Raw genomic sequence first — 24,417 nt, 5'->3', positions numbered from 1 at the left:
GTTCAAGGTAAGGCCTTCTTCGGTAGCGACCTCCATGAAACGTCTTTGGTTTTCGTCATGTTCCTGCTCTGTCGAGCCATATATGGTGATATCGTCAGCTATACCACAAGCACCAGTGCACTTCTCGAGTATTCTGTCCATCTCGAGTTGGTAGATGTCCTGACTGACACACAAACCGAATGGCAGTCATTCAAAACAATATCTTCCAAATGGTGTTTGGAAAGTTGTTAGTGGCTGACTTTCAGGGTCGAGCTTTATAGACCAGTACCCAGACTTAGCGTCCAACTTTGAGAAGAATTTTGCTCCTGCAAATCGGTGGTTGAGCTTCTCGACTGTTGGAATTTGGTGGTATGGCTGTAGGAGAGCTTTGTTTAGTGCTCGTGGGTCTAAGCAAATCCTAATTGTGTTGTCACGTTTGATGACATAAGTGAGAGAGCTTACCCAGTTTGTAGATTCATTGATGCGGCGAATGACTCCTTGCGATTCCATCTTGTCGAGTTCCGATTTGATTTTTTCGCGCATGGCTATAGGTGTCCTTCTCGGTGGGTCTATGTGGCATGGTACATTGGGGTTGACAAGCTTGTGGGTGTTCTGAAATTCACCAATACGGTCAAATCTCTTAGGGTATACGTGCATTAGGTCAGCTACACTATTGATGGGTTGGTGTTGGGCTGAGATGGCACAGTTCATTGTCACTACCCCAAGAGCCACAGATGTTGGCATGCCCAATATGGCTGCTCCTGGTACATCAACCACATAGAATTGGGTATCCAGCCATGGGGAGTTTTTATACTTGCACCTAAAAGTTGTGGTGCCATAACAGTTTATCCTAGTATTGTTGTAGGCTGTTAACATACATTGTGTTGAGGTGAGTGATCTGGGCATTGGGTTTCCAGCTTCGTCTATACTGCTAGGGTACATGTTGCGGAATATGCGGATAGGCAATGTATTTGCTTGTGCCCCTGTATCTACTTTCAGCTTGAAGGTATGAGTGCCTGGGTGGTCCTTTATCATGAAGCTTAGATCAACAAATGCCTCATTTCGCGGATCTTCCATGTTTGCTGGCTTTCCGCTGTTGGTTGTGATGGAACTAAAGGTGAGGTTCTCCATTGCCGTGCCTGTGTCAGTCATGGCTTGGTCGTCGTGTTTGGCAACGCTGTTTATTTTCTTGCCAAACTCCCATTGTTGGTTATGACTGTTATGCCAGGGCCTTCCTTGTTGTCTCTTGGTTTTGTGCTTCCCTGAGATGCAAACTGTAGCCCAGTGACCTGTTTTGCCACATGTGTGGCATATATCATTTTTGGCAGCGCAGTGTTCTTTGCCAAAACGGTGACTGCATCCACAATTTTTGCAGGTTTGGCCATGTTTTCGGTCAATCCCTTGCCACTGGTATGTACCACAGCTTATTGCGGCTATCTGTGGTGATTCCTGTAACTGGTGGAGCTGGTTGACATAAACTGCTGAAGCCTCATGTAAACGGGCTAATCTAACGGCTTCCTTGATTCTGTAACCCTTCGGTTTGTTTAACAGTTCCTTTTGCAGTTCGAATATTGGTGTGCTGGCAATTAATAACTCAACGAGGCGTTCGTTTAATTCGTCGGCACTGAAATCACATTTCTTTGCCAACAGTCGACATCTGTTGATGAAGATGTCTGTTGTTTCATTTGGTCTCTGCTGGTATTTTCCGAGTTCCAGTCTACAAACTATTATACCGGCGTAAACCTTCTTCGCCGGTCGCGAGAAGTATTAGAGGGATTTTATCCTCGTGTTTTGTCGCTTTGACGGTGAAGTAAAGTTCCATTCGTTGTCGGAATAGTTTGAATGATTCGGCGATACATGTCGAGCCCCAATCAAAACTAGGGACTTGTAATGAAATTGTGGCCATGATGATAAGAAAGTGTGATGAAAAAAGGTACAGACAATTGGGAGGTTAGAAATTAGAAAAAAAAAATTCGTTCAGCGTGCGAGAAATTAAAAATAATCGTTTTTTTTTTGTTTTGTTTCTACTGTCTGTGACGTTATAAGATTGTATGTTGGTTGATAATACCGCTTGCCACCATGTAATGCTGTGTTAAGCATGTATGTGTAATAATAAGACAGGAACACGTGTGTTTGGTTGTAAGAAAGGAACTGAATAATAGCGTCCGCTTTATTAATCGATTGCTATGCGCATGCGTGAGTGCATACAAAAGTTGGATCAGGAAACCGAGATGAAAGGGTCCATATAAAAATAGCTGAAACGAAAGGCGATATCATTACAACTATAACTATTCCGTTTACTTAGTTCTACCAATCTGTGTATTTCAGATCTTCATCATTTGTGATGTCATCCTGAAATGGTATCAAAATATACTGAGCAAGCTTTTTCTTGTCGCACACAAACACACGCGTTCATATTTCAAGCCACTTTTCTTGTCATACACATACGCGCACACAAACATACACGCTGACGCACACAGACACGTACATATATTCACGTACATGCACTCACATTCATGTGCGTACACACACACGCTAATGTACACACACATACGCATACATATGCGCACACGTACGCACACATTGGTGACGTCACTTCCCTTTAAGTGAAATCTGCACATGCGCGAAAGACACCGGAAACAACGATGAAAGCAAGAGACCTAAGCTATTTCTTTTCGATCCGGCTCCCGACCTGAACTGTCGATGGACCTATCGCTTCCTTCGGGGGGTGCTTGTGCTCCACGTCCCCTGCTACTATGTATTGGGCCCAAACCAACAGACAGTACGTTTACACCTTATAATATACCCTAGTCTGCTACAAACTGGCGACTGACTGACGTGAAATGAACATGCATGGTGATCCTACTTTTTTTAAATGAATTGTTTTGAGCGAGATGCGCGTTTTATTTAATAAACAAAAGACAAACTTTTCAACAAAGAAAAACAACAAGTGAACTACTACCGACAAGAATCTCAACAAGCAATAATGGCATTGAACCCTCTTTTTCCTCTTTGCACTAACAGACCTTGTTTTTCCAGAACTCTTTTCCTCTTCAGACAACCAGCACATCACCCCGTTATTTAACTAAACACAAGCAATGTTAGGTATACGGACGGCAAGGAAAAAGAGAATTTCTCCAGCAGCGGATGAACAACAATGACAAAACCCCTCGTCAGACTCGGCAAAGAAAAATAAACATGGACCTGTCGACTTCATACCGAATTTTAAAAAATTCAAGCTTGACAAACATTTTTCACAGTTTCCTGACATTACCCTGCAACAAACGCAAAGAGCAAAATCACATAGGCCTATACACATTCTCTCCTGCACAGCAGATGCAACAACAAAGAAACAATTACAGGACATCCCTATCAACACATAGGAAGCAGTTGAATCAACAATATGAGTTGAGATTCACCACGCACATTGATAAACTCATAGCTGGAAGTTTCGTTGACAGCCGGCACATGCGCACCCATCGTTCAACATGAACGAATGCGCAACAAGCGCCCGTACAGGCAATGTACACATACTCCCGCAGACTCACTTGCGAAGACTCCTAGAACTGCACACCCACGTCAACATAAACAAAAATTTTCCTTCCAATTCACTTCACTATCTAAGCAACTCGTTGCACATGTCAGCACAAAAAAAACAAACAAATGCCAGCCCTAAAAAAAGAGTAAACACCTTTTCCACGCGTAAGTAAATACCTTTTTCATGAACACACTCCGTTTTTGAAACAACCACACCAACATCAAAAACAGGACGCATACACTGCATATTTTTTCTGGGAAGGGGAGTATTGTGCAAGCCTTTTCTTGTCACACACAAACACACACGTTCACATTTCAAGCCACTTTTCTTGTCATACACATATGCGCACACAAACATACGTGTGCACGCACACACATGTACATATATTCACATTCACATACATACACTCATATTCATGTGCATACACACATACGCTAACGTACACACACATATGCACACATATGCGTACATGTACGCACACATGGGCAACGTCATTTCCCTTTAAGTGAAATCCGCACGTGCTCGAAGGACACTGGAAACAACGATGAAAGCAAGAGACCTGAGCTATTTCTTTTTGATCCGGCTCCCGACCTGACCTGTCGACGGACCTACCGCTTCCTTTGGGGCACGCTCGTGCTTCACATCCCCTGCTTCTATGTGTGGGGCCCAAATCAACAGACAGTACGTTTACACCTTACACGTTTTCTCTCTCCACGGCCTGGATTGACTTTCTCATCCTCTCTTTCTACAACAATAGACTTTCCCTCTCACCAGCTAACAGCGAGAGACACATGCCAAACTAAACACGTGATGTACCCTTTCTTTTATTCATTTCTTCATGAAATAAATTCTAGTTCGTTTATTTCAATTTAACGTGTTGTTCTTTTCTTTCTCAATTCAATTCATTGTTCCTGTTTTGTGCTACTGGGGATATATATAATATACCCTAGTCCGCTACAATACTTATCTATGATAAAGATTGACTTGGCTTGATCCTAAGTACAGAACCATCTGACAACCACCTTTGCATTCATCAGTAGACCAATCGCAAAATGCCTGTAGTACAATGCCCTATTACGAACTATGAATATAAAACGCCCAACTTGGATGCCGTTGTGGTTGCAGCACTCCTTATGACACACACGACCATTCACAGCACAGCTGCTACCACCAGCACAGTTGCTATAAGAGTTGAGAAAGTGAAGCTGGTTCAAGTAAAGACTGGTCCTACTTCATCACTAGATGGAGAGACTGTTACTGCCATCAAAATCACAGGAAAGGACCTCATCGTGCAACTACTTGAATGCTACGATGAATCCCTACACAAAGATCTGACTCACACTGCAGATTGCTCATTTACTGACAAAAACCAAGACATGAGCCGGAAAATGCCCAGTGACTTTATGATTCTCATGGTGCTGCAGCTGTTGCCAGCACTTACTGGCAACGGAAAAGTGCAGCTACCCATAACACTAATACGACAGACAGCTCTGAAACATGCCATTACTGTGGAAAGACTGGGCATGGCAAAAAGTCTTTCATAAGTGTCTGAAAAAAAGAATGTCCTGCCTATGGTCATGTATGCAAAGAATGTGATCATGAAAATCACTACGGAAGTCTGTACCACAACAAAAATAAGAAACAACAACCAAATACATTGCCAAAATCATGTGCCAAACATGAAGCAGCCGTTTTTGATACCCTGCGTGTGGCATCCAGCTATATTGGACACCACAGCACACATAAATTGACCCTGGACCACCATCTCTACAACCAGCTGTCTTACATGTGGACCAAACAAACCCTACAATCACAACCATTTATTGTCATGACAAAAGTCACTCATGAGGACCATGAACAACTCGGCTTTGGCCCAACCCTCATATTTCAGCCTAGAACGCCTGTTGTTGCTGCCATAGCTGATACTGCTTGTCAAAGTTGCCTGGCCAATATCAAGGTAATTCATAGATTGGGGTTGAGAAAGCATGACCTCATTCCTGTCAACATGTGGATGCATGCTGCCAACAATAAAGGTATCAATATCCTTGGCACAACAGTTCTCCGACTATCTGGGAAAGACCTTGAAAGCAACAGGGTAGAAACATGTCAGCTAGGGTATGTTACTTACAATGCGGACAAATTCTTTATTAGCATGGAAGCTTGTGTTGCACTTGACCTGATTACCAAGAACTTTCCCACAATCGGTGAGGTGACATACAAAAGAAATTATGCTGTCAGCCCTACAGACACTACTGCAGGAAACTTGCATGCCGAGAGCTCCAATGATGTTGGCTGCAACTGTCCCAAATGCACACTGCCACCACCAGTTCCTTCCAAGTCTTCCCTACCCCACAACTGAAGAAAATTGCAGGAAACTGGAGGAGTATTTGCACAATTTATATAGCGTGAGTATATTTAACACATGCAAGCACCAGCCCTGCCCCTTATGGAGGGCCCACCCATGAAGCTAATGGTTGACTCTGATGCTACATCCATGACCCACCACACACCTGTCCCTGTCCCATTGCACTACGAGTTATTGAACCAGTGGCAATTGGTGATTCAGTAATATAGTGCTATAGAATATTCATCTGTGCAAAAAAGAATGTAAAACCTTGTCATACTGTTGACTTCCAACCTCTCAACACTCATGCAGCAAGAGAGACTCACCACGCCCAATCACTATTCCATCAAGCCAGGTCTGTGCCCCATAGTATAAAAAAGATGGTGTTCGATACCTGGAACGATTATCACAGCATTCCAATCCACAATGAAGATAAACACAATTTTCATTACCTCTTGGAGAAGATACTGATATCGATGTATGTGTGTAGATGTTTGGGCTGGTGCATCTACCACTAGTCTCTCGCTCCTAGACAAGGTTCAAAAGAGAGTCGCCAATCTGATAGGTCCTGAACTGTCATCTAAACTTCAGTCCTTGTCCCATCGACAAAATGCTGTGTGTAGATGCGATGTACCCCACAGCATTTTGATGAAATTGTTGCTGATGTGCCACGCAAGACGAAGTGTGTTGATGACGCATTCCTGTGGTCGGACAACATCAAAAACAGCTTCTTCCAAGCATGCCAATGGCTGAACATTTGTGGCAGAAATGGCATTATCCTCAACCCTGAAAAGTTTGTCTTCGCTCAGCACATAGTGAACTTTGTTGGATTTGAGATCACACTTAACAGCATTTAACCATGTAAGAAATACATGCAAGCTATCTTGAACTTCCCAGCATGTAAAATAATCATGGACATGTGCTCATGGTTTGGTCTGGTAAACCAGGTGTCTTATGCATTCAGCTTGGCAGGCAGAATGCAACTATTTTGCCAGCTCTTGAAGCTGGAAATGCTATTTGCATAGAATGCCCATCTAGAGTCCAAGGCAATTATACTCAGTGAGATTAAGGAGAGCATCCATATTTTTGACAAGTCCAAGCCCATCTGCCTTACCACCATTCTCTGACTTCAGCCACACCATCCTCTCCTTCATACGACACAACAAGTCTCTCCAGAACTGTGCTCTATCATCCATCAACTTTTTTTTTTTTTTTATTACATTTTCACCCCAAACAAGGCATATTGCCACTTTGTTGTAGGGGGCTACTATCAGGGACATAGGCATCAGGGGTACTCTGTAGGGAGTTGGGCAGCAAGATGTCGGTTCACATTGCACTTGAACTTCTGCATGTCAGTACAATTGGGGAAGCAGGAACCCGGAAGGGAATTCCAAAATCTAGCTGTCCTGGGGAAGAAACTACTGGAGTAGAAGGCTCTCTTACATCTAGGGATCTCTACTGTGAAGGGGTGGGATTTAGCTGCTTGTCGGGTTTGTCAGTGCTCGCAGTTCGTCAGAGCATTCACCATTAAAGTACTTGTAGAACAGGCAGAGGGATGCTACATTTCGTCGATTGGACAAGGACTGAAGTTTAGATGACAGTTCAGGACCTATCAGATTGGCGACTCTCTTTTGAACCTTGTCTAGGAGCGAGATACTAGTGGTAGATGCATCAGCCCAAATATGACAACAATACTCCATACATGAGCGAATGGTGGCCTTATAGAGGTATGGGATACTTTCGGGTGTTAGTATCTTTCTAGCACGGTAGAGAGAATCTACATTCTTCACAGCCGCCTGGCGATATTCTCGATGTAATTGTTCCAACATGTTTCCTGAGAGCGTTAGGTCGAAGAGTTTAAAGGATGTACTTTCAGATAAAGAGTCATTGGCCATTGCTATTGGTGGTAGAGAAGGTTTCTTGTAATTATTGAAGGAAACCAGTTTAGTCTTGGCAACATTGAATGTGACCAACCATTTATGTTCCCATTCCACTACAGATCGGAGGTCTTCCGCTACTGCTTCTGCCATTTCTATAGATATGTGTTCATTTGTTTTCCTGTCGTGTCTGTTATAGAGTGTGGTGTCATCAGCATATATACCCATCTCACAGGCAATTTTGTCAGGGAGGTCAATTATGAATATTAGGAATAACAGAGGTCCTGGGATAGACCCCTGAGGCACTCCCGCATTTATATCGTATTGTTTAGATGTACGACCGTCGAGGACAACCTGGATTTTTCTCTAAGAAGGATTAAATTATGTCATGTATTCTTCCAGTGATACCATATGATCTGATTTTCCTGAGAAGACCTTCATGCCATACCCTGTCAAAAGCCTTAGATATATCTAGAGCTACCGCTCTACCCTCCCCCCGCTTTGTCCAGTGAATGGTATATACGTTCTGAGATTACTGTTAGGATGTCTGCTGTGGAACGGGCTTGTCTAAATCCATATTGTTGGTCAGTCATAAGTTTAGCATGTGTAAGGTGATGGACTAGAGCTTGGTTAATTATGGACTCAAATATTTTGGCAAAAAGTGGGAGGAGGCTAATGGGGCGATAATTTCCTGGGTCAGTTCTTTCGCCAGAATTCTTGTAAGCTGTTACTACAGAAGCAGTTTTTCAGCAGGCAAGAAAGCAAGATTCATTAAGGCATTTGTTGTAAAGTTGGGAGAGAACTGGAGCTACTTCGGCGGAGCACTTTTTTAATAGCACAGCTAGATCAAGTCCACATGCTTTTGCAATGTCAAGATTTCTTATGATAGCATGTACTTGAGCAGAGGTGATTTTCAGATCGTCTAGAGTGGCGTCTGTCCGCAAAGGAAAGTCAGGGAGGGGGTGGTTGGCAGGGTCCAGTGTGGAGTTGAAGGCAAACTGACTGGCAAGCATATTAGCCTTCTTGATAGTCGTTGGCAAGCATGTTAGCCTTCTTGATAGTCGATCACATAGGTAAAAATTTGGGTTGCCACCAACAGTGATGAAAATATGATGGAGTTTATTGAGATTATCAAATCTGAGATGCCAGAATCCCGTAGTGCGTTGTCTGTGTCCTTGCGTGAGTACCACCAGTTTTGCAAGGACCTTCACGCGGTTGACGGTGTTGTTGTATACAAACAGAGTATTGTCATTCCTCCTACTCTGAGACAGGACATCCTTGATGCACTCCACTCTGCACACCCAGGCATCTCATCTATGATGTTGAAAACATAAGTATCCATCTTCTGGCCTGAGATGATCGATCACCCTCGCTGTCATGGCTATCCAAATCAACTGCAATTACTGCAACCAGATGGAGCCCTCCCAACCCAGCTCACCACCGACACCACTTATCTCTCCAACCTACCCCTTTCAGTATGCACTACAAAGGTATCAACTACCTAGTCACTGTTGATCGATACTCCAATTGGTCCATAGTTGAATGAACCTCCAGTGAGACATCTGGTCTAATAGACTCTCTCCGGTGGACATTCGTCACATTTGGTATACTGGAAGAACTGTCTTCTAATGGAGGAGCTGAGTTTTGATATAATGGAAAAATCCTTCCAGATTCAATTTTTATTTGACTAGAGAAAAATAAAATAAAATAAATAAATAAATAAAAATAAAATAAACAAATAAATGAACAAATAAAAATAAACCAATAAAATAATTGTCTTTTGTTTTTGTTTTTTGTTTTTGTTTTGGGTGAATTTGTCTTTATTCTCATTGGGCAAAAGGAATTGTTAATATATTGGTATAATGTGTGCAAAAAGAAGCCATTTTTCTTTTGTAAATCACATTGAGGTTTTTTTTATACATATAAAAATAAACATTTTTCAAATATATGTAAACATACAAATAGAATACTTTTCAAATACATATAAACATATGCAGAAAAATTCACAAATATACATTTCTTTTAACAAATGTTTGCAAAAAAAAAAAGATACAAAAAAGAATTATTTGACAAAAAGGAAATTTACAAAGAAAAGATTTTAACAAGTGACTTTTTTTTCTTTTTTTAACAAAAACTGGAAACATTATGTTAGGTATTAGTTGGTTAATTTGATTAGTAAGATAGAAATGGTTGCAGTTTAACGTCGTGCCCGGGATAATTTACAAATTTTTTGTTGTTGTGATTTTCACTGTTCATGCTTCTCTTTTTGAGATTCTAAAAAGTTCGGTTATAAAATGTTTTAATTTTATTCTTTTTATAAGTTTAGTGAAAATGTCGGCTATATTATGCTCAGACATCACATAAGTAAGAGTAATAGATTTTTACTTATTTCATCCCTTATAAAATGATATCTGATATCAATATGCTTCGACCTTTGATGGATCATAGAATTATTTGCTAATAAGATACTGTTCTGATTGTCACAATGAATTAATAAAGGTTTTTTACTTAGATCAGGGTTTAAAATGGATTTTAGAAGGGTGTTCAGAAAACTTGCCTCCTGCGCGGAATGGGTAAGGGACACATATTCTGCTTCACAAGTAGAAAGTGCAACAATTTGTTGCTTTTTAGTTTTCCAAGAGATCATAGGTCCAGTCTTTGACAGTGTAGTGAACTACTACTATGATGCTGCTATGGTATGCTTCCTTTATTTCTCTTTTTCTCCCTACTCTTCTACTTTTCCCTTCCTTTCTTCTCTCAACGTCACCAGACGTTTCAGCCAATCGGAATAGAGGACTGTCTTGGAGGGAGATACAAAGAAGAAATCTGTCTCAGACATGTGGGAACGATAGAAGTATCAACATGTGACTGACCAGTTTCCCTGGGTAAAAACTTTTATCAAAGAAAATGTACCATCCTCTTTGTACCCCCTATATCTTGGAAACCTTTATAAAACATCATCAATCCTAAAGACTCGTCGCACTTAATTATGACCCGATGTTTTCTTTTCCACAACCGCTCTTTTTCAGCACTCTTGTTCTCTCTCTAATTTCGGAAGTGCCCCAAAAAGGGGACCGACCAAAATGGTGGCCCTTTTTCAAACGTTGTTAAAATCTATGGTAACCGCCATAACAGTCTGAAACAATACCCCGTTATACTTTTTCTATCCTCAGAATTACCCCAATCTGAATCTGAAAATCCTTCTAAATTTAGAGGATATGTAGACTTTTTAAATATTAAATATTGTTCCTTGGTTCCTTTTAGATAATGAAGGATTTGTTTTGCATGAATAAGGTTCTTAATCGATAAGTTTTGAGATAGCTTTGTTACGGTGTAACATATGTCAGGCCTAGTTGTGGTCATCAAATAGATAAGGCTTCCAACCATTTCTCTGTATAATCAATTATCTATGGATTTTGTTTCGGTCTCTATATTTTTATTTATGTCCATTTCGATGGGATTGTTATGCTGTTTGAAATCTTGCATTCCAAACTTGAGCAGAATTTTTTCAATGTATCATGATTGGTTCATAGTTATAGTTTTATTTTCACAGGTAAATTTTATACCGAGGAACCATGACAGTCGTCTAAAATTGGCCATTTTAAATTTTTTATTTAATTCATTTTTAACATCTTTTAAAGTATTGTCACAGTTTGAGGCGAGTAATATATCGTCAACCCCAAAAAACAAAATCAACAATTTATTACCTACATTTTTGGTATACATGCACGCATCAACGGGACATTGCTTGAATTCCTGTTCTATTAAATAATTATGGAGTGTTAAATTCCAATTGTATGCACTTTGTTTATTCAGTTTCCACACGCAATTTTTATTTTTCATTTTAAATCCCTCTTGAGGGTTAATATAGATTTCACAGTCAATCGGAGCATTTAAATAAGCATTTTTTACATCCATTTGATGTATTTTTAAATTGTATTGAGTGGCAAGTTGTAATAAAATTCTAATTGTCGTTAAATTTGTCGTTGATGAAAATGTTGCAAAATATTCCACTCCAGAAATTTGTGACAAACCTTTTGCAACAAATCTTGCTTTAAAAGTTTCACTGTCAGAAGCTGTGATTTTTTTTGGAAAATACCCAGCGTGAAGAAATTATATTCTTATCTGTTTGTTTTTTCACTATTCCGTATGTATTATTTTCAGATAAAGCTTTCAATTTGGATATCATAGCTTGTTCCCATTCTTGGTGATTTTCTGAATTAATCACCTCATTATAACTTTCCGGCATGCTGTCCAACAAGTAACAGTAATCCACTGCGTAGTCTTATATCTTTTCAATTTTTAAGAAGTCTGGGCTTTTTCGCTCCCTTATTGGGTATCGACGTGTCTGGTTAATATTTTCGTCAATAGTTCTACTGTAATTGTCGTCGTTATTAATATTTTCATTGTGATCAATTAAGATGCTAGGTAATATTTCACATTTTTCATCCACTGGATCGCCATTTTTAAAATTTAATGTATCATTGAATTTTACACATCTAACCCTTTTTATGGCATTTTGAGCTGGAAAGTAGATTAAATATGCTGGACTGTTTTTATCATAACGTACGAAAATACTTTTTTAGCTTTTAATATTTAGTTTACTGGTATTTTCTATAAATGCAAAACAATCTGAACAAAATATATGCATTCAGTTCATTTTGGGTTCTACACCACAAAACACTTCATATATGCCCTTTCAGCGGTACTATTTTGGAAGGAGGAATACGGTGCAAATTTCTCTTGTTTAATACGGTGGTTAATTAATAGAAGTTCAAAGTCTTTACTAGTAAATTCAGTCCCATTGTCTGAGCGAATACATTTTACTGAGCCGTACGGGGCAATATCAGCTAAATATTTCTTAGTGGCGAGGATAGTGTCGGATTTGTTTTTTAGAAAATAAACTATAATTAAGCCGGAAAAATCTTCAATAAAGTTCAAAAAGTACCTTAGATTATTTCTCCCCATTGGGCTGATCGAACCTGCTAAGTCACAATGCACAAGTGAGAGAATTTTCGTAGCTTTTTTGTCTGGTGTTCTGCTTATATCTTTTGTCATTTTCCCCTGTGCACACACATCACAATTTGGGAGATCGTCTGAAGGTATTATTTTCATGCCTTCGAATACATTTGGTAATTTTTTAATATCAGCTGTATCGCAGTGTCCTAGAATTTTATGCCAGGTTTCCAAGTCGTGACAGGCAGTTTTTGAGGAAACCATACTTTTTAAATATACGAGTAGTCGGCCATTTTCTTTAATGTCAAATACAGTTCCATTGGGGTATAACAATTTTGACTTGTTTTGGCCAAACTTTATATTTGCGCCTTGTTTAATTGCATCCTGCACGGAAAATATGTCTTGTTTAAATGTAAGTATGAACAGAGCATTTTTTAGAAAACAGTTACAGATTTCACCTTTATCATTTTTTAGGGATATTTTAGCATCGCCTCTTTTCAAGCCTATATCATTTATTTGATTACCGTCGGCAAGTTCGACAAAATGACTTTGAGGATTAAAGTTTGAATCAAAATTGGTGAGGTGCGTAATTTGGTGGTGTCTGCTTTCGAGAAGCATTTTTGAACTTCATAATATTACTGGAGTTATTACTGTCCATGAGCATACGATTAGTCTCTTCGTAACTGCGCAATACCACTTTAAATTCACTGAAATTTATGGGTTTGTCTTTTTGCGTTATAACAGTTGTAAATGGTTTAAAATCGGCTGGAAGTCCCTTGAGGGTCATTGATATCAACAAGCTATCACTTATTATTTCATCTGAGAGTTTTAAGGCATTGACGGTTGTTTCTGCCCTTATAACATAGTCGGTAATAGTTTCATTCTCATTACGTTTCAAAGACGTTAGTTCTGTATATCGTGATATAATTTTCAGTTTCCCTTTTGATAAATAATGTTCTCTTAATATGTTCAATGCTTTTCGTCCGTCATCCAAGGTGCCTCTTATAATCAGAAACAGACTTCTATCGTCTAAGCATTGAATCAGTTCTGCAAAAACAGTCACATTCTTTTTGAGAAATTCGGGGTCGTTAGGATTCTCTGTTGGAGATTGTATCACTTTGTGTAGTTTTCGAATCCTTTGGATATCCCAGAAATTTTACCTGCCACAATTTGAATTTAGATTCTGATCCGTCAAAGAAAAGACGATGGCTGGGCCCATAACCTGTTAAGTTTTGAGACATTATGTTGAATAAAGATGGTGGCGTAGTTCAGATCAGATCCTGAATGCAATTGGCAGTAACCAAGATGGCGGTCAAGAATCAAATGTGGTGTGCGATGTAGTTAACGGCAAACTGATTGAATCCAAATTTCGACAATTTTTATAGTAACTTTGGAAGGTTTTCATTGGTTAGTTAGCACAGCCGGTGGTTATAAAAACGATTGACGAATTCATTGGTCTCATACCCCCCCCACTAGGAGTCAAAAACAGTTTATATAAAGAAACCACAAGTAGTGTAAAGTGTATAAATATAATATGTATTTAACATAAAGAATACAGGAGCCACTAAAGTGGTATGAGAGGAACGTGTTCGTAGCATGCAGTTTAACATGGTATGAATGTCTCCCTCTAGTCTCTGAAACCAGTGGTATTTATAGGACTGTTTGCTTAGTGGTGAAACGCTGACGAATCTCCACAACACTTCCCGAAGCCAAAGTTGCACCAAAAGGAGGTCATGCTACTGTTTCGTGGTCTGCGACCAGTCTTGTCAATTACAGCTTTTTGAATGCAAGTGAAACTATTATGGCAGAAAAATACTGTCAACAAATGGATGAAGTGCTTCAGAAACTTTGGCAACAACAGCCAGCATTAGTCAACAGAAAAGGCCCAATTCTTCTCCATGACAATGGCTGACGGTACATTGCTAAGTCGACCCTGCAGAAGTTGAACGACATGGATCATGGTAGTTTAGGAAATAAATGTACAATGGTTTTAAAGTGTGATTTAGAAAAAATCTGCCTCATCCACCGTACTCGCCAGATCTCTCACCTACCGACTACCACTTTTTCAAGCATCTCAATACTTTTCAGTGAGAAAAATTCTTCAAAAACCTAAGTGATATCAAAAACGCCTTCAGCGACTTATTCGCCACCAGAACACAAATTTTTACATTACTGGCATAAAGACACTTGTTTTATGTTGTCCAAACGTGTGTTGATTTTGATGGTGCTTATTCCGACCAATTTTTGTTTGAGCAATGATATATTCATTTGAATTTAAAAGGTAAAAACCGACAAATTTTTTTTTTTATATATTTTGGTTGGTTGGTTGTTTTTGTTTTACGGCATATCAACTCTTTTCGGGTTATTTAATGCCGAATTCAAAGATTCAGAAGAAAAATTTTTTTAATAGAATATATTTGTTGTTTTCACGTCGGTTTCTATTTGACCCATAGTTGGGACCCTAACAGGTACTACCACTCTGGGTCAGAGTAGACCTGGGAGCAATGGTAATTAAAGGATGGCTCCACACTCCCCAAAGCCCACAAGCTGGGGCCTCACCACTGGATATAGTTTAAGGTCATATCCAGGACCCCCATTGAGGGACTTTTACCCTCTGCAGGGGGGCAGTTGGCGTATTCTAACGGCAGGGCCTTTATATATATATATATATATATATATATATATATATATATTGCGTATTTACCATTTTCTAAATCACACTTTAAAACCATTGTACATTTGTTTTAGCCACGTTCTTAGCATGTTAAAAACATTTTTTTACACACAAGACGCTTCATTATTTTCAGTAATTTCAATGTAATTGTAATTGAATCATATAAAAGCATACAGATTTTAAACGAAACAGTAATCAAAAACTGCCTGAAGACGACCTAAGAAAATCAGTTGAAAGTACTTGCAAAAAAAAAAGAAGACAGATGGACAAAAAAGACTATGGAACTTTCTTACACAAATTCGGGCGAGATATTAGAATGACCATACGAAAAATGGAGAAATTACAAAAAAAAAAAAAAAATGATTAAGCAGAAACACTCCATGCTATTCAACAATCTCTCTTTCTCTCTCTCTCTCTCTCTCTCTCTCAATAATTCCCCCCCCCACTCTTTATCTGTGCCTAAACCTAAATGTAGATTCCATGAACAAAGCTTCTTTCTTAAAAGTGCACGCCTGTGGAACTGTCTTCCGTTTTCCTACTTTCCAGCTGACTACAATCTGATTGTCTTCAAGTCCAATGTAAACAAGTTCTTGCTGAGCCGTCCCACTTAAGTTAACAAAATTACCGAATTTCCATTACTAACGATTACTATATTGTCCAATTGTCTACTGTACACTCTTAACCCTTATCCTCGAGTGGTCTCTGGGCCTTGATAAGTGGTGATTCCTATGTAATATATATATATATATATCTTTTTATTCTTCTTTTCTCTGTAATTATAAAATGGAAACAATTATTCTCGTCTGTAATAAAACACTGGGTTTATGGTATATTACCATGCATTAACAAGGGGTATTAATTAGTGTCACCATTTCGGTAGGCCCCCACTTCGGGGCGCCTCCGATACCAGAGAGAACTGGAGCACTGAAATTGAAAAGAATGCTGATTAAAGAAGACATCGTCTCCAAATAATAATGAGGATGTGTAACGCGACTTTGCAATGAATTAAGTGGTTTTTATATATCTGTCTCTGTCTCTGTCTGTCTGTCTGTCTGTCTGTCTGTCTGTCTCTCTCTCTCTCTCTCTCTCTCTCTCTCTCGAAATTCGGGTTACAAAGAAGAGACAGTGCATTTTGTAGAGTCTTTGTTTAATGTTCAATGTTTCCTTTTCGCTACCTTACGGGAGCTAAGGAGTGGCGTGTGATGCTGTCTCTAGTCGTCGTTGAAGTAAGAACGTTTCCTTCACTTGAATGTCCCACGTACACAGTTCTCGCTTTTCATTGGCTGGAACCTCTGATGGCGTATAAGAAGAAAGGAAGGAAAAGAGAAAAGAGTAGGGAGAAAGAGAGAACTAAGGTGAGAATACAGCATAACATCATAGTAGTAGCTCGCTACAGGTTCTCAGATTAATCCCAAACTGCCATGATCCATGTCTACGTATATCTGATGCATGTTTTCCAACTATTATTTACTGCCTTCATTCTTCTTAATTATTTCCTAAAAAAGTTCCAGGAGAAACACTCTTTCTTCCTACCCCAGTTAACACCACTACAAAATATTTCTTAGGGTTCACACCACCGTAATTATTTAATTTCCACATTACCCTTGCTTTACAGACCGCCATCACTGTTTCATTTAGCAAACACTGACTGCTCCTTGATGCATAACCTTCCTGCGATTGGATTGGCTTACAGACTGCGTTTATTATTCTTTAGATTGCAATCCAATCTGGATTCCATGCTGACTCGTATCGTATGAACACATACAACCATTCGCAATTGAACTTATTTCCAACCATAAGAAAAAACGGGAAAGATTCTGTGGAATTTGTTCACGTTTCACTTGTGCTTACTGGCATTGGATGAAACATTACTATTTTTTTTCTTGTTGATTGACAAAGAGAGAGAGAGAGAGAGAGAGAGAGAGAGAGAGGGAGAGAGAGACCGAAATCTTGATGCTCTACTGTCAAAGCTCAACTTCAAATCTCAACACTCTACTTAACTATCAAAACTCAACTCTAGAACACGGGGCGCACTGCTGACAACACTTGCTACTATGACACCCAAGCCCAAAATCAACCCGTCACTGAAAAATCAGGCTTTTTATAGTCAACTGGAAGCATCTCATTTGCATATTAGGTGACACTATCGCAAGCATATAAATAGGAAAGGTGCCCATTCTTTATGTGTACACGGAACTCTACAGACGACACCCAGACAGGTTTGTACTATGTGCTTAATTACAAAGAACAACTTATTTTGCCTTTGGTTGCATTTTAAACCACAATTACATTCATAAGGGTAATGGTTGATGATACGCCCTCCCCCCATGCCCACAAATTGACGTTAAGAATGTAGTATGCAAAAAACTGCCCACATTAAAAGATAAATGTTGGTTTCTTTAGTTAAAAGTCTTATGATAATGATTTACTTGTAGTACTGGTTTCATGCTGATAAGCCCACACTTATTCCCCAAATAGCGAGTGGTAGCAAAAAACAAATAAAAAAAATTATACTTTAATACGTAATCTAGCTTAGTGTAGTATCTGTTCCGGCAGATACTGCAAGCAAAGACCATATGGTGGGGTAGCCCCACATATCAGACCTTAGTCAATATAGGGATCACCCTACAGACCAACAGTTACTATCCAGCTCCCATTTCCCACCTCTCGGGAGCTGGTCCCCTTTTCCCTCCCCCCCCTCTCTCCACATTAAAAAAAACGGCCTTGTGCCTAATTTGCTCGGTGGGGGAGCAAATAAATACCCTTTGACTACTTGGCCTTTTGGCCAAGATCAAAGTGTAGTATCTGTTCTTCAGATGCATTGCAGCACTTCCATTTCTCGTTCTCTTTCAGTGGAGGAGAAATCCTTCACGATTGAGACAATTTTTATTCTTGTACCTTTTCTCCACGTTAAAAAACGACTCTGGTGTCTAACTCTGTCCCGTGGGGAGGCATTGTAAATAGGTATACTTGTTTTGTTGTATATTTATTTATTTATTTATTTATTTATTTTTGTTTTCTCTTTTGGGTTTTGTCGGAGTTTCTAATGCCTCGATGTATTATTTATTTTAAAGCTAAAAGTGTAGTAATTGTTCTGGTGCCACACTTAAGTTAATTTGTCCTTAGTCAATGTAGGGAAATCCTTCTATACTAAGGAAATTTTTATTTTTGCCACTTTCCAGAGTGCCCCTTTTTGGGGAACTGTTTTCCTTCACATTAAAAACGACCTTGTGTCACATTTTTCTTTCGTGGGGGAAGCAAATAAATACCAATAAAACTAAAGGTGAACTTTGTTTAAAGATCTATCAAATTAACTGATAAATTACACTTCCAATTTATTCAATGAAATAACTAAAACCAATTAATCATTAATAATAACATTAAATACAATTTTTCCAAACTTGACAGACACTCATTCAAGCAAAAGTGCGCAGAGGCCAATCAAAACCGAGCATTATACTGACACATTGTTCATTTCACATTTGACGCAAAATGACGACTTATTAGTAACTAGCAAGCCGCTCTGCATTGCGCGATCGTAAAATACGCTTAAATATATTTTGATTAATGCAGATTTCGCATTTATTGTTATACTAGTGGGGAATACCTAGCGTTGCCCGGGTGGAAAATATTAGCACAAGGACGAAGCGATGTTAAGAATGACTTCCACATGGTTAAAATAAAAAAAGATAGAGACAGAGGTGGGTAATTAGTATTCCTCGCTAACCATTAAGCCAAAGAATTCAATGAGTTGGTAATTAACTTAAGAATCATAGGAATTGCCACTGCCACACATGTGCAGAAATGAACGTTGCTTTTAAATTTGGCTGAGGGTCAATTAAGCTTCCCGCTTTCTGTCGTAATATTTATTTACTTCCCCATGGAAGCAAATTAGACCACAAAAAGACACACAGACGCTCGTGCCCATTTTGCCTTTTATATATTAGATTAGCCTGGGTGCCTGGCGTTGCCCAGCTATTTGGAGGTGTGTGTTGAGCAAAAAAAAAAAAAAAAAGAAGAAGCACGTAGGCTCGTACCGCGAAGGAGGAAAAGGGTGTGAAAAAAGAGCATAATTAATTTTTCTAATACACACACACATTAAAAATTTCACACACACACACGCACATTAAAAATTTCACACACACACACACACACACGCGCACACACGCACATTAAAAATTTCACACACACGCGCATTAAAAATTTCACACATGCACACACACACACATTAAAAATTTCACACACACACACACATTAAAAATTTCACACACACACACACACACACACACATACACATTAAAATTTTACAGATTCATTTGTGCGAGAATTACACCATTTACCCACACCAAATCTCTTGGGTCAAAAAGCAGGACGCTTGAGAAATGGCCGAAGTAGCTGAAAGCATGTTTTTTTTTACTCTCTCTTTCTCTCACTTCGCCACAACACATAGTCAGACTTTTTATCTCACGCTCTCAAGTCTTCACCTTCTTCCTCCCTTCCTTCTTTTATACCGACTGCCACCTTGACGCACACTAAAAAGTAATTTCTTTTCTTTTAACGAAAAATAAGCAAAAGTTTTTTTTACATTATTTGGTAGTGTATTTCTTTTTATTTATTTGTTTCAGGGGATTTATGCAAGCCCACAACAATTGGTAACCCCAATGTTTGCCTACAAATTGGTGACCAGACTGTGAACACTACCAAAAAGAAAAAAAAAAAAAAAAAAAAGAAGGAAAAACAACCGAAAAAGAAGATGGAATCGCAACCTTCGGAAACACCCTTAGCCACAATATCGTTGAACATCCCACCTTTCAACCCGACTAGTATTAAGTTCTGGTTTGTTTAAATCCAGACATTATTCGATGTGAAATGAATCACCCCCCCCCCCCGAAAACACAATATTGTTACTTGGTAGAGAAACTGCCAGTGGACGTCGTCGAGGAAGTAACAGATTTGCTAGAAAATGTTCCAGAGGACAACTCAAATGAAAGGGTCAAGGAAGTGTTTTTAAAGCAGACCAGGGTTTCTAATGAAACAATGCTGCACAACCTTTTCACTCAGGTTGAATTAGGAGACCATACCCCATTGCAACTACTATGCCACATGCAAACCTTGCTAGGTGACAACAAAATTATGCTGAACTTGTGGGTGGACAAATTACCTGCTATAACTACACAAATCTTCGCACCTATGACGGAGGAGAGGAAAACTGAAAAACTAGCTGACATAGCAGACCGGATCCATGAAAGTCTTTGAAGCTGCAAGGTAACATTCAACTGCAACCAGCACAAACAAGAGATGAGGAACTAAACGAACTCAAGTCTACTGTAGAAAAACTATGAAAACAACTACAAGACTTACTACAGGCAGACCGTCACTACTCCTAAAATAACCAACCTGCCTATAGAAAATGAAGTTTTAGCAGAGACCGAAGTGACAATCATGATAAAACAAACAATTATTGTTATTATCACAGCTTGGTACAGAGCTGAGATGTTGTATACATCCATGTTCTTTTAACAACATGAAACAGGGAAACGGAAATTCCAGACAGTAGAGACGACGACTGTTGCTTGAGTTTTGATAAAAGGTCATCTATTTTATATCTGCGACCAAATTCATGGATATAAGTTTTTAATAAACACTAGAGCTGAAATAAATGTGATGCCACTAACACAGAATCCAGAGACTACGCCACAGTCTTACGAGCTACAAGCAGCCAATGGTACAAAAATACCAACTTGCGGAGAGAAATCTTTGAATATAAATCTCGGCATGCGATGGAATTTTTTGTGGAATTTTACCATAGCCAGTGTAAAAACACCAATATTGGGAGCAGATTTTTTAGTCAGATTCAGGGACATGACTAATCACACATTAACAGACAATCAAACCAAGATTTTGGTAAGAAGAATCACGTTGAGATACCAATCAACTGGAATCAGCTCTGCCTTACCCAAGGACATGTACATTCACCCGCTACTACGGAAATATCCACAACTCACCCGACCATTTATAAACACAGACACCATAAAGCATAATGCCGAGCATTTATAAACACATACACCATAAAGCATAATGCCAAGCATTTATAAACACATACACCATAAAGCATAATGCCATTTATAAACACATAAAGCATAATGCCAAGCACTACATCAAAACAACAGGACAACCTGTCTACGCTGTCCCCAGACGATTGCAACCAGATAAATACAAGATTGCAAAAGACGAGTTTCAACATGTTACAGCAGGGGATCATCCGACCCTTGAAAAGTGCTTGGTCTTTCCTTCTCCACATGGTGCAAAAGTCAGACGCTACATCATGGCGCGCTTGTGGTGATTTTAGAAGATTAAATGCAAAAACAGTTCCGAATAGATATTCTATCCCACATATCCACGATTTCGCTATTCAAAGCGCCACCTTATTTTCTAAATTGAATCTCGTAAAAGCGTACTACCAAGTTCCAGTGGCAGAAGAAGGCATTCATAAAACTGCACTGACCACACCATTTGGATTTTATGAGTTTGTATGGATGCCTTTTGGGCTTAGGAACGCCTGCCAAACCTTTCCAAGGCTAATAGATGAAGCTTTGGATTTTATGAGTTTGTATAGATGAAGCTTTTAGAGGTCTGCCATTCATATTTGCATATGTGGATGATGTTCTAATTGCCAGCAGAAACTTTGATGAGCACTGACAACACTTAGAGCAAACCTTTCAAAGACTGTCACATTACGATATAAAAATAAACATTGTGAAATTCAATTTTGGCCAATCAGAGGTTAATTTCCTTAGACACTTGATTGACAAGGATGGAATATCTCTACTACCTGAGCAAGTAAGTGCTATTTTAAATTTACCACAACCTACATCTGTCAGACAAGTACGCCGATTCATAGGTGTAATTAACTACTACAGACGATTCTTACCTAACTGTTCTACAATGCTTACACCATTGACATGCCTATTAAAAAGCAAAACAAAAAACGAACAGTTAAAGTTAGAAGCCTTCAAACAAGGTAAAACCGCTTTGGCCAATTAATTGAATTACGTAAAAGACAGTAAGGACACAAAACTTACACTTACAACAGATGCATCAGATATAGTTGTAGGAACAGTTATAGACCAACTGGTCAGCAACACAACGACTCCTATATCATTTTTTTCTGCTAAAATGCAGTACTTTTTCAAGAGAACTAGCAATTTACTTTGCAATTAAGCATTTTAAACACTTGCTGAAAGGAAGGAATTTATATAGCTTAGTTCTCCACAGATATCAGGACAAGAGAACATTATAGCAGATGAACTATCTTGAGTTACAATTGCCTATTTAATATGGATTTAATCACACAAGAGCTGGAAAAAGATGAAACCTTTCCAGCTATACAACATACCATTTGGTACAACAAAATTTTATTGCGATTTATCAAAAACACATCCACACCGGTATATACCATCTAGCATCAGGGGACAAGTTTTTCAGCATTTTCATAATTTATCTCATCCAGGAAAAAGAGCAACTGTGAAATTAATAGCAGAATGCTTTGTTTGGCCCAAGATGAACATGGACATTCACAATTGGACTAAAACTTGTATACCTTGCCAAAAGAATAAAATTCACAGACACACAGAATCACCACTTGGCACTTTTAGCACACCTGACGCTAGATTCACCAATGTTCACATCAACTTAGCAGGACCTTTATTCACCTCAAAAGGACATACACACATCTTCACTACAGTTGATAGATTTAGCATATGGCTTACAATCATAGCAGTCAAAGACACTTCAGCCACAACAATAGCCAGAGTTATACTGCAGCATTGGATAGCAATTTTTGGAGTACCTTCAGTAATTACAGTTCTAATTAACTCTTTTTGCCGAATTTAATCAATTGTTAGCAACGAATCACATTAAGACAACTGCCTATCACCCTTATGCAAATGGGATGGTGGAAAGCTTTCATAGACAATTGAAAGCTTCCTTGGCTATGCATTTAAACAATATGGACTGGATAGACAATTTACCATTAATTCTCCGTGCAATAAGAAAGAAGATTTACAGAGCACACCTGCATAGGTAGTTTTCAGATTAGCATTGACTCTACCTCAATCCAACGGCAGACATTTCACCTACAACATCTCAATTTTACATCAAACAAAGAAATGATCTTCACACTTGCAAATAGATTTTTATCAGGAACGATGCAGTTAAAAAGCCACTTTGCCCAAATTATTCAGGACCAGAACATGAAGAAGCTAAAAAACGAAATACAAACGTTACACCTACTACAAAAACCGGCAGAAGAGAACACAAGCCAAAAATTTTTACAGAATATATCACATATTTAAAAAATATATATATATATATATCTTCCATATTTTTTCCAATCTGGGGAGAGTATTTGTGCTGTTTCTTATTTTATTTTCTAACACACACACACACACACACACACACACACACACACACACACACACACACACACACACACACACACACACACACACACACACACACACACACATTAAAAATTATAAATTAATTTACCCGGGAATTACAACATTTACCCACACCAAACCTCTTGGGTCAAAAAGCAGGACGCTTGAGAAATGGCTGACATAGCTGAAAACATGTTTTTTTGTCAAAAATATGAATTTTTGACTAATCAGGGTTCGATTTAAAAACTTATTTTTGCAAGCATCTGGGAGCCACTAAAGAAATATAAAAGGCACGGAGAATTTCTCTTGTCAGAGAAAGGGATAACTAACACCAACAGCAATGCTCGCCGAGTGAAATTCAGAAGCTGAAATGATAGCTTTTCTTGCACGTTAAAGAACGTTGCTTGACTCTCTCTTTCTCTCACTTCACCACAACACAAAGTCGGACTTTTTCTCTTACGCTCTCAAGTCTTCACCTTCTTCCTTCCTTCCTTCCTTCTTTCATACCGATTGCCACCTTGGCACACACTAAAAAGTAATTTCTTTTTTTTTAATGAAAAATAAACAAAAGTTTATGTTATATTAGTTTTATTTCTTTTTTATTCAGG

At 38.8% G+C, this 24,417-nt stretch overlaps 1 protein-coding gene and 1 pseudogene across 1 annotated transcript in view; one reads left to right on the top strand and one right to left on the bottom strand.

The window, feature by feature from the left end:
* LOC145303410 (WASH complex subunit 1-like) overlaps nucleotides 1-24,417 on the bottom strand; it is a 99,919-nt gene that overhangs the window by 24,375 nt on the left and 51,127 nt on the right. The window lies entirely within an intron of this gene.
* LOC145240591 (U2 spliceosomal RNA) lies at nucleotides 18,134-18,271 on the top strand (annotated as a pseudogene).

The sequence above is a fragment of the Euprymna scolopes genome, chromosome 19 (assembly GCF_053919585.1).
Source record: "Euprymna scolopes isolate OS-2025 chromosome 19, ASM5391958v1, whole genome shotgun sequence".
NCBI classification, from domain to species: Eukaryota; Metazoa; Mollusca; class Cephalopoda; order Sepiida; family Sepiolidae; genus Euprymna; species Euprymna scolopes.
The sequence above is the reverse complement of the archived record's forward strand: the minus strand, read 5'-3'. Positions and strand labels throughout refer to the sequence as shown.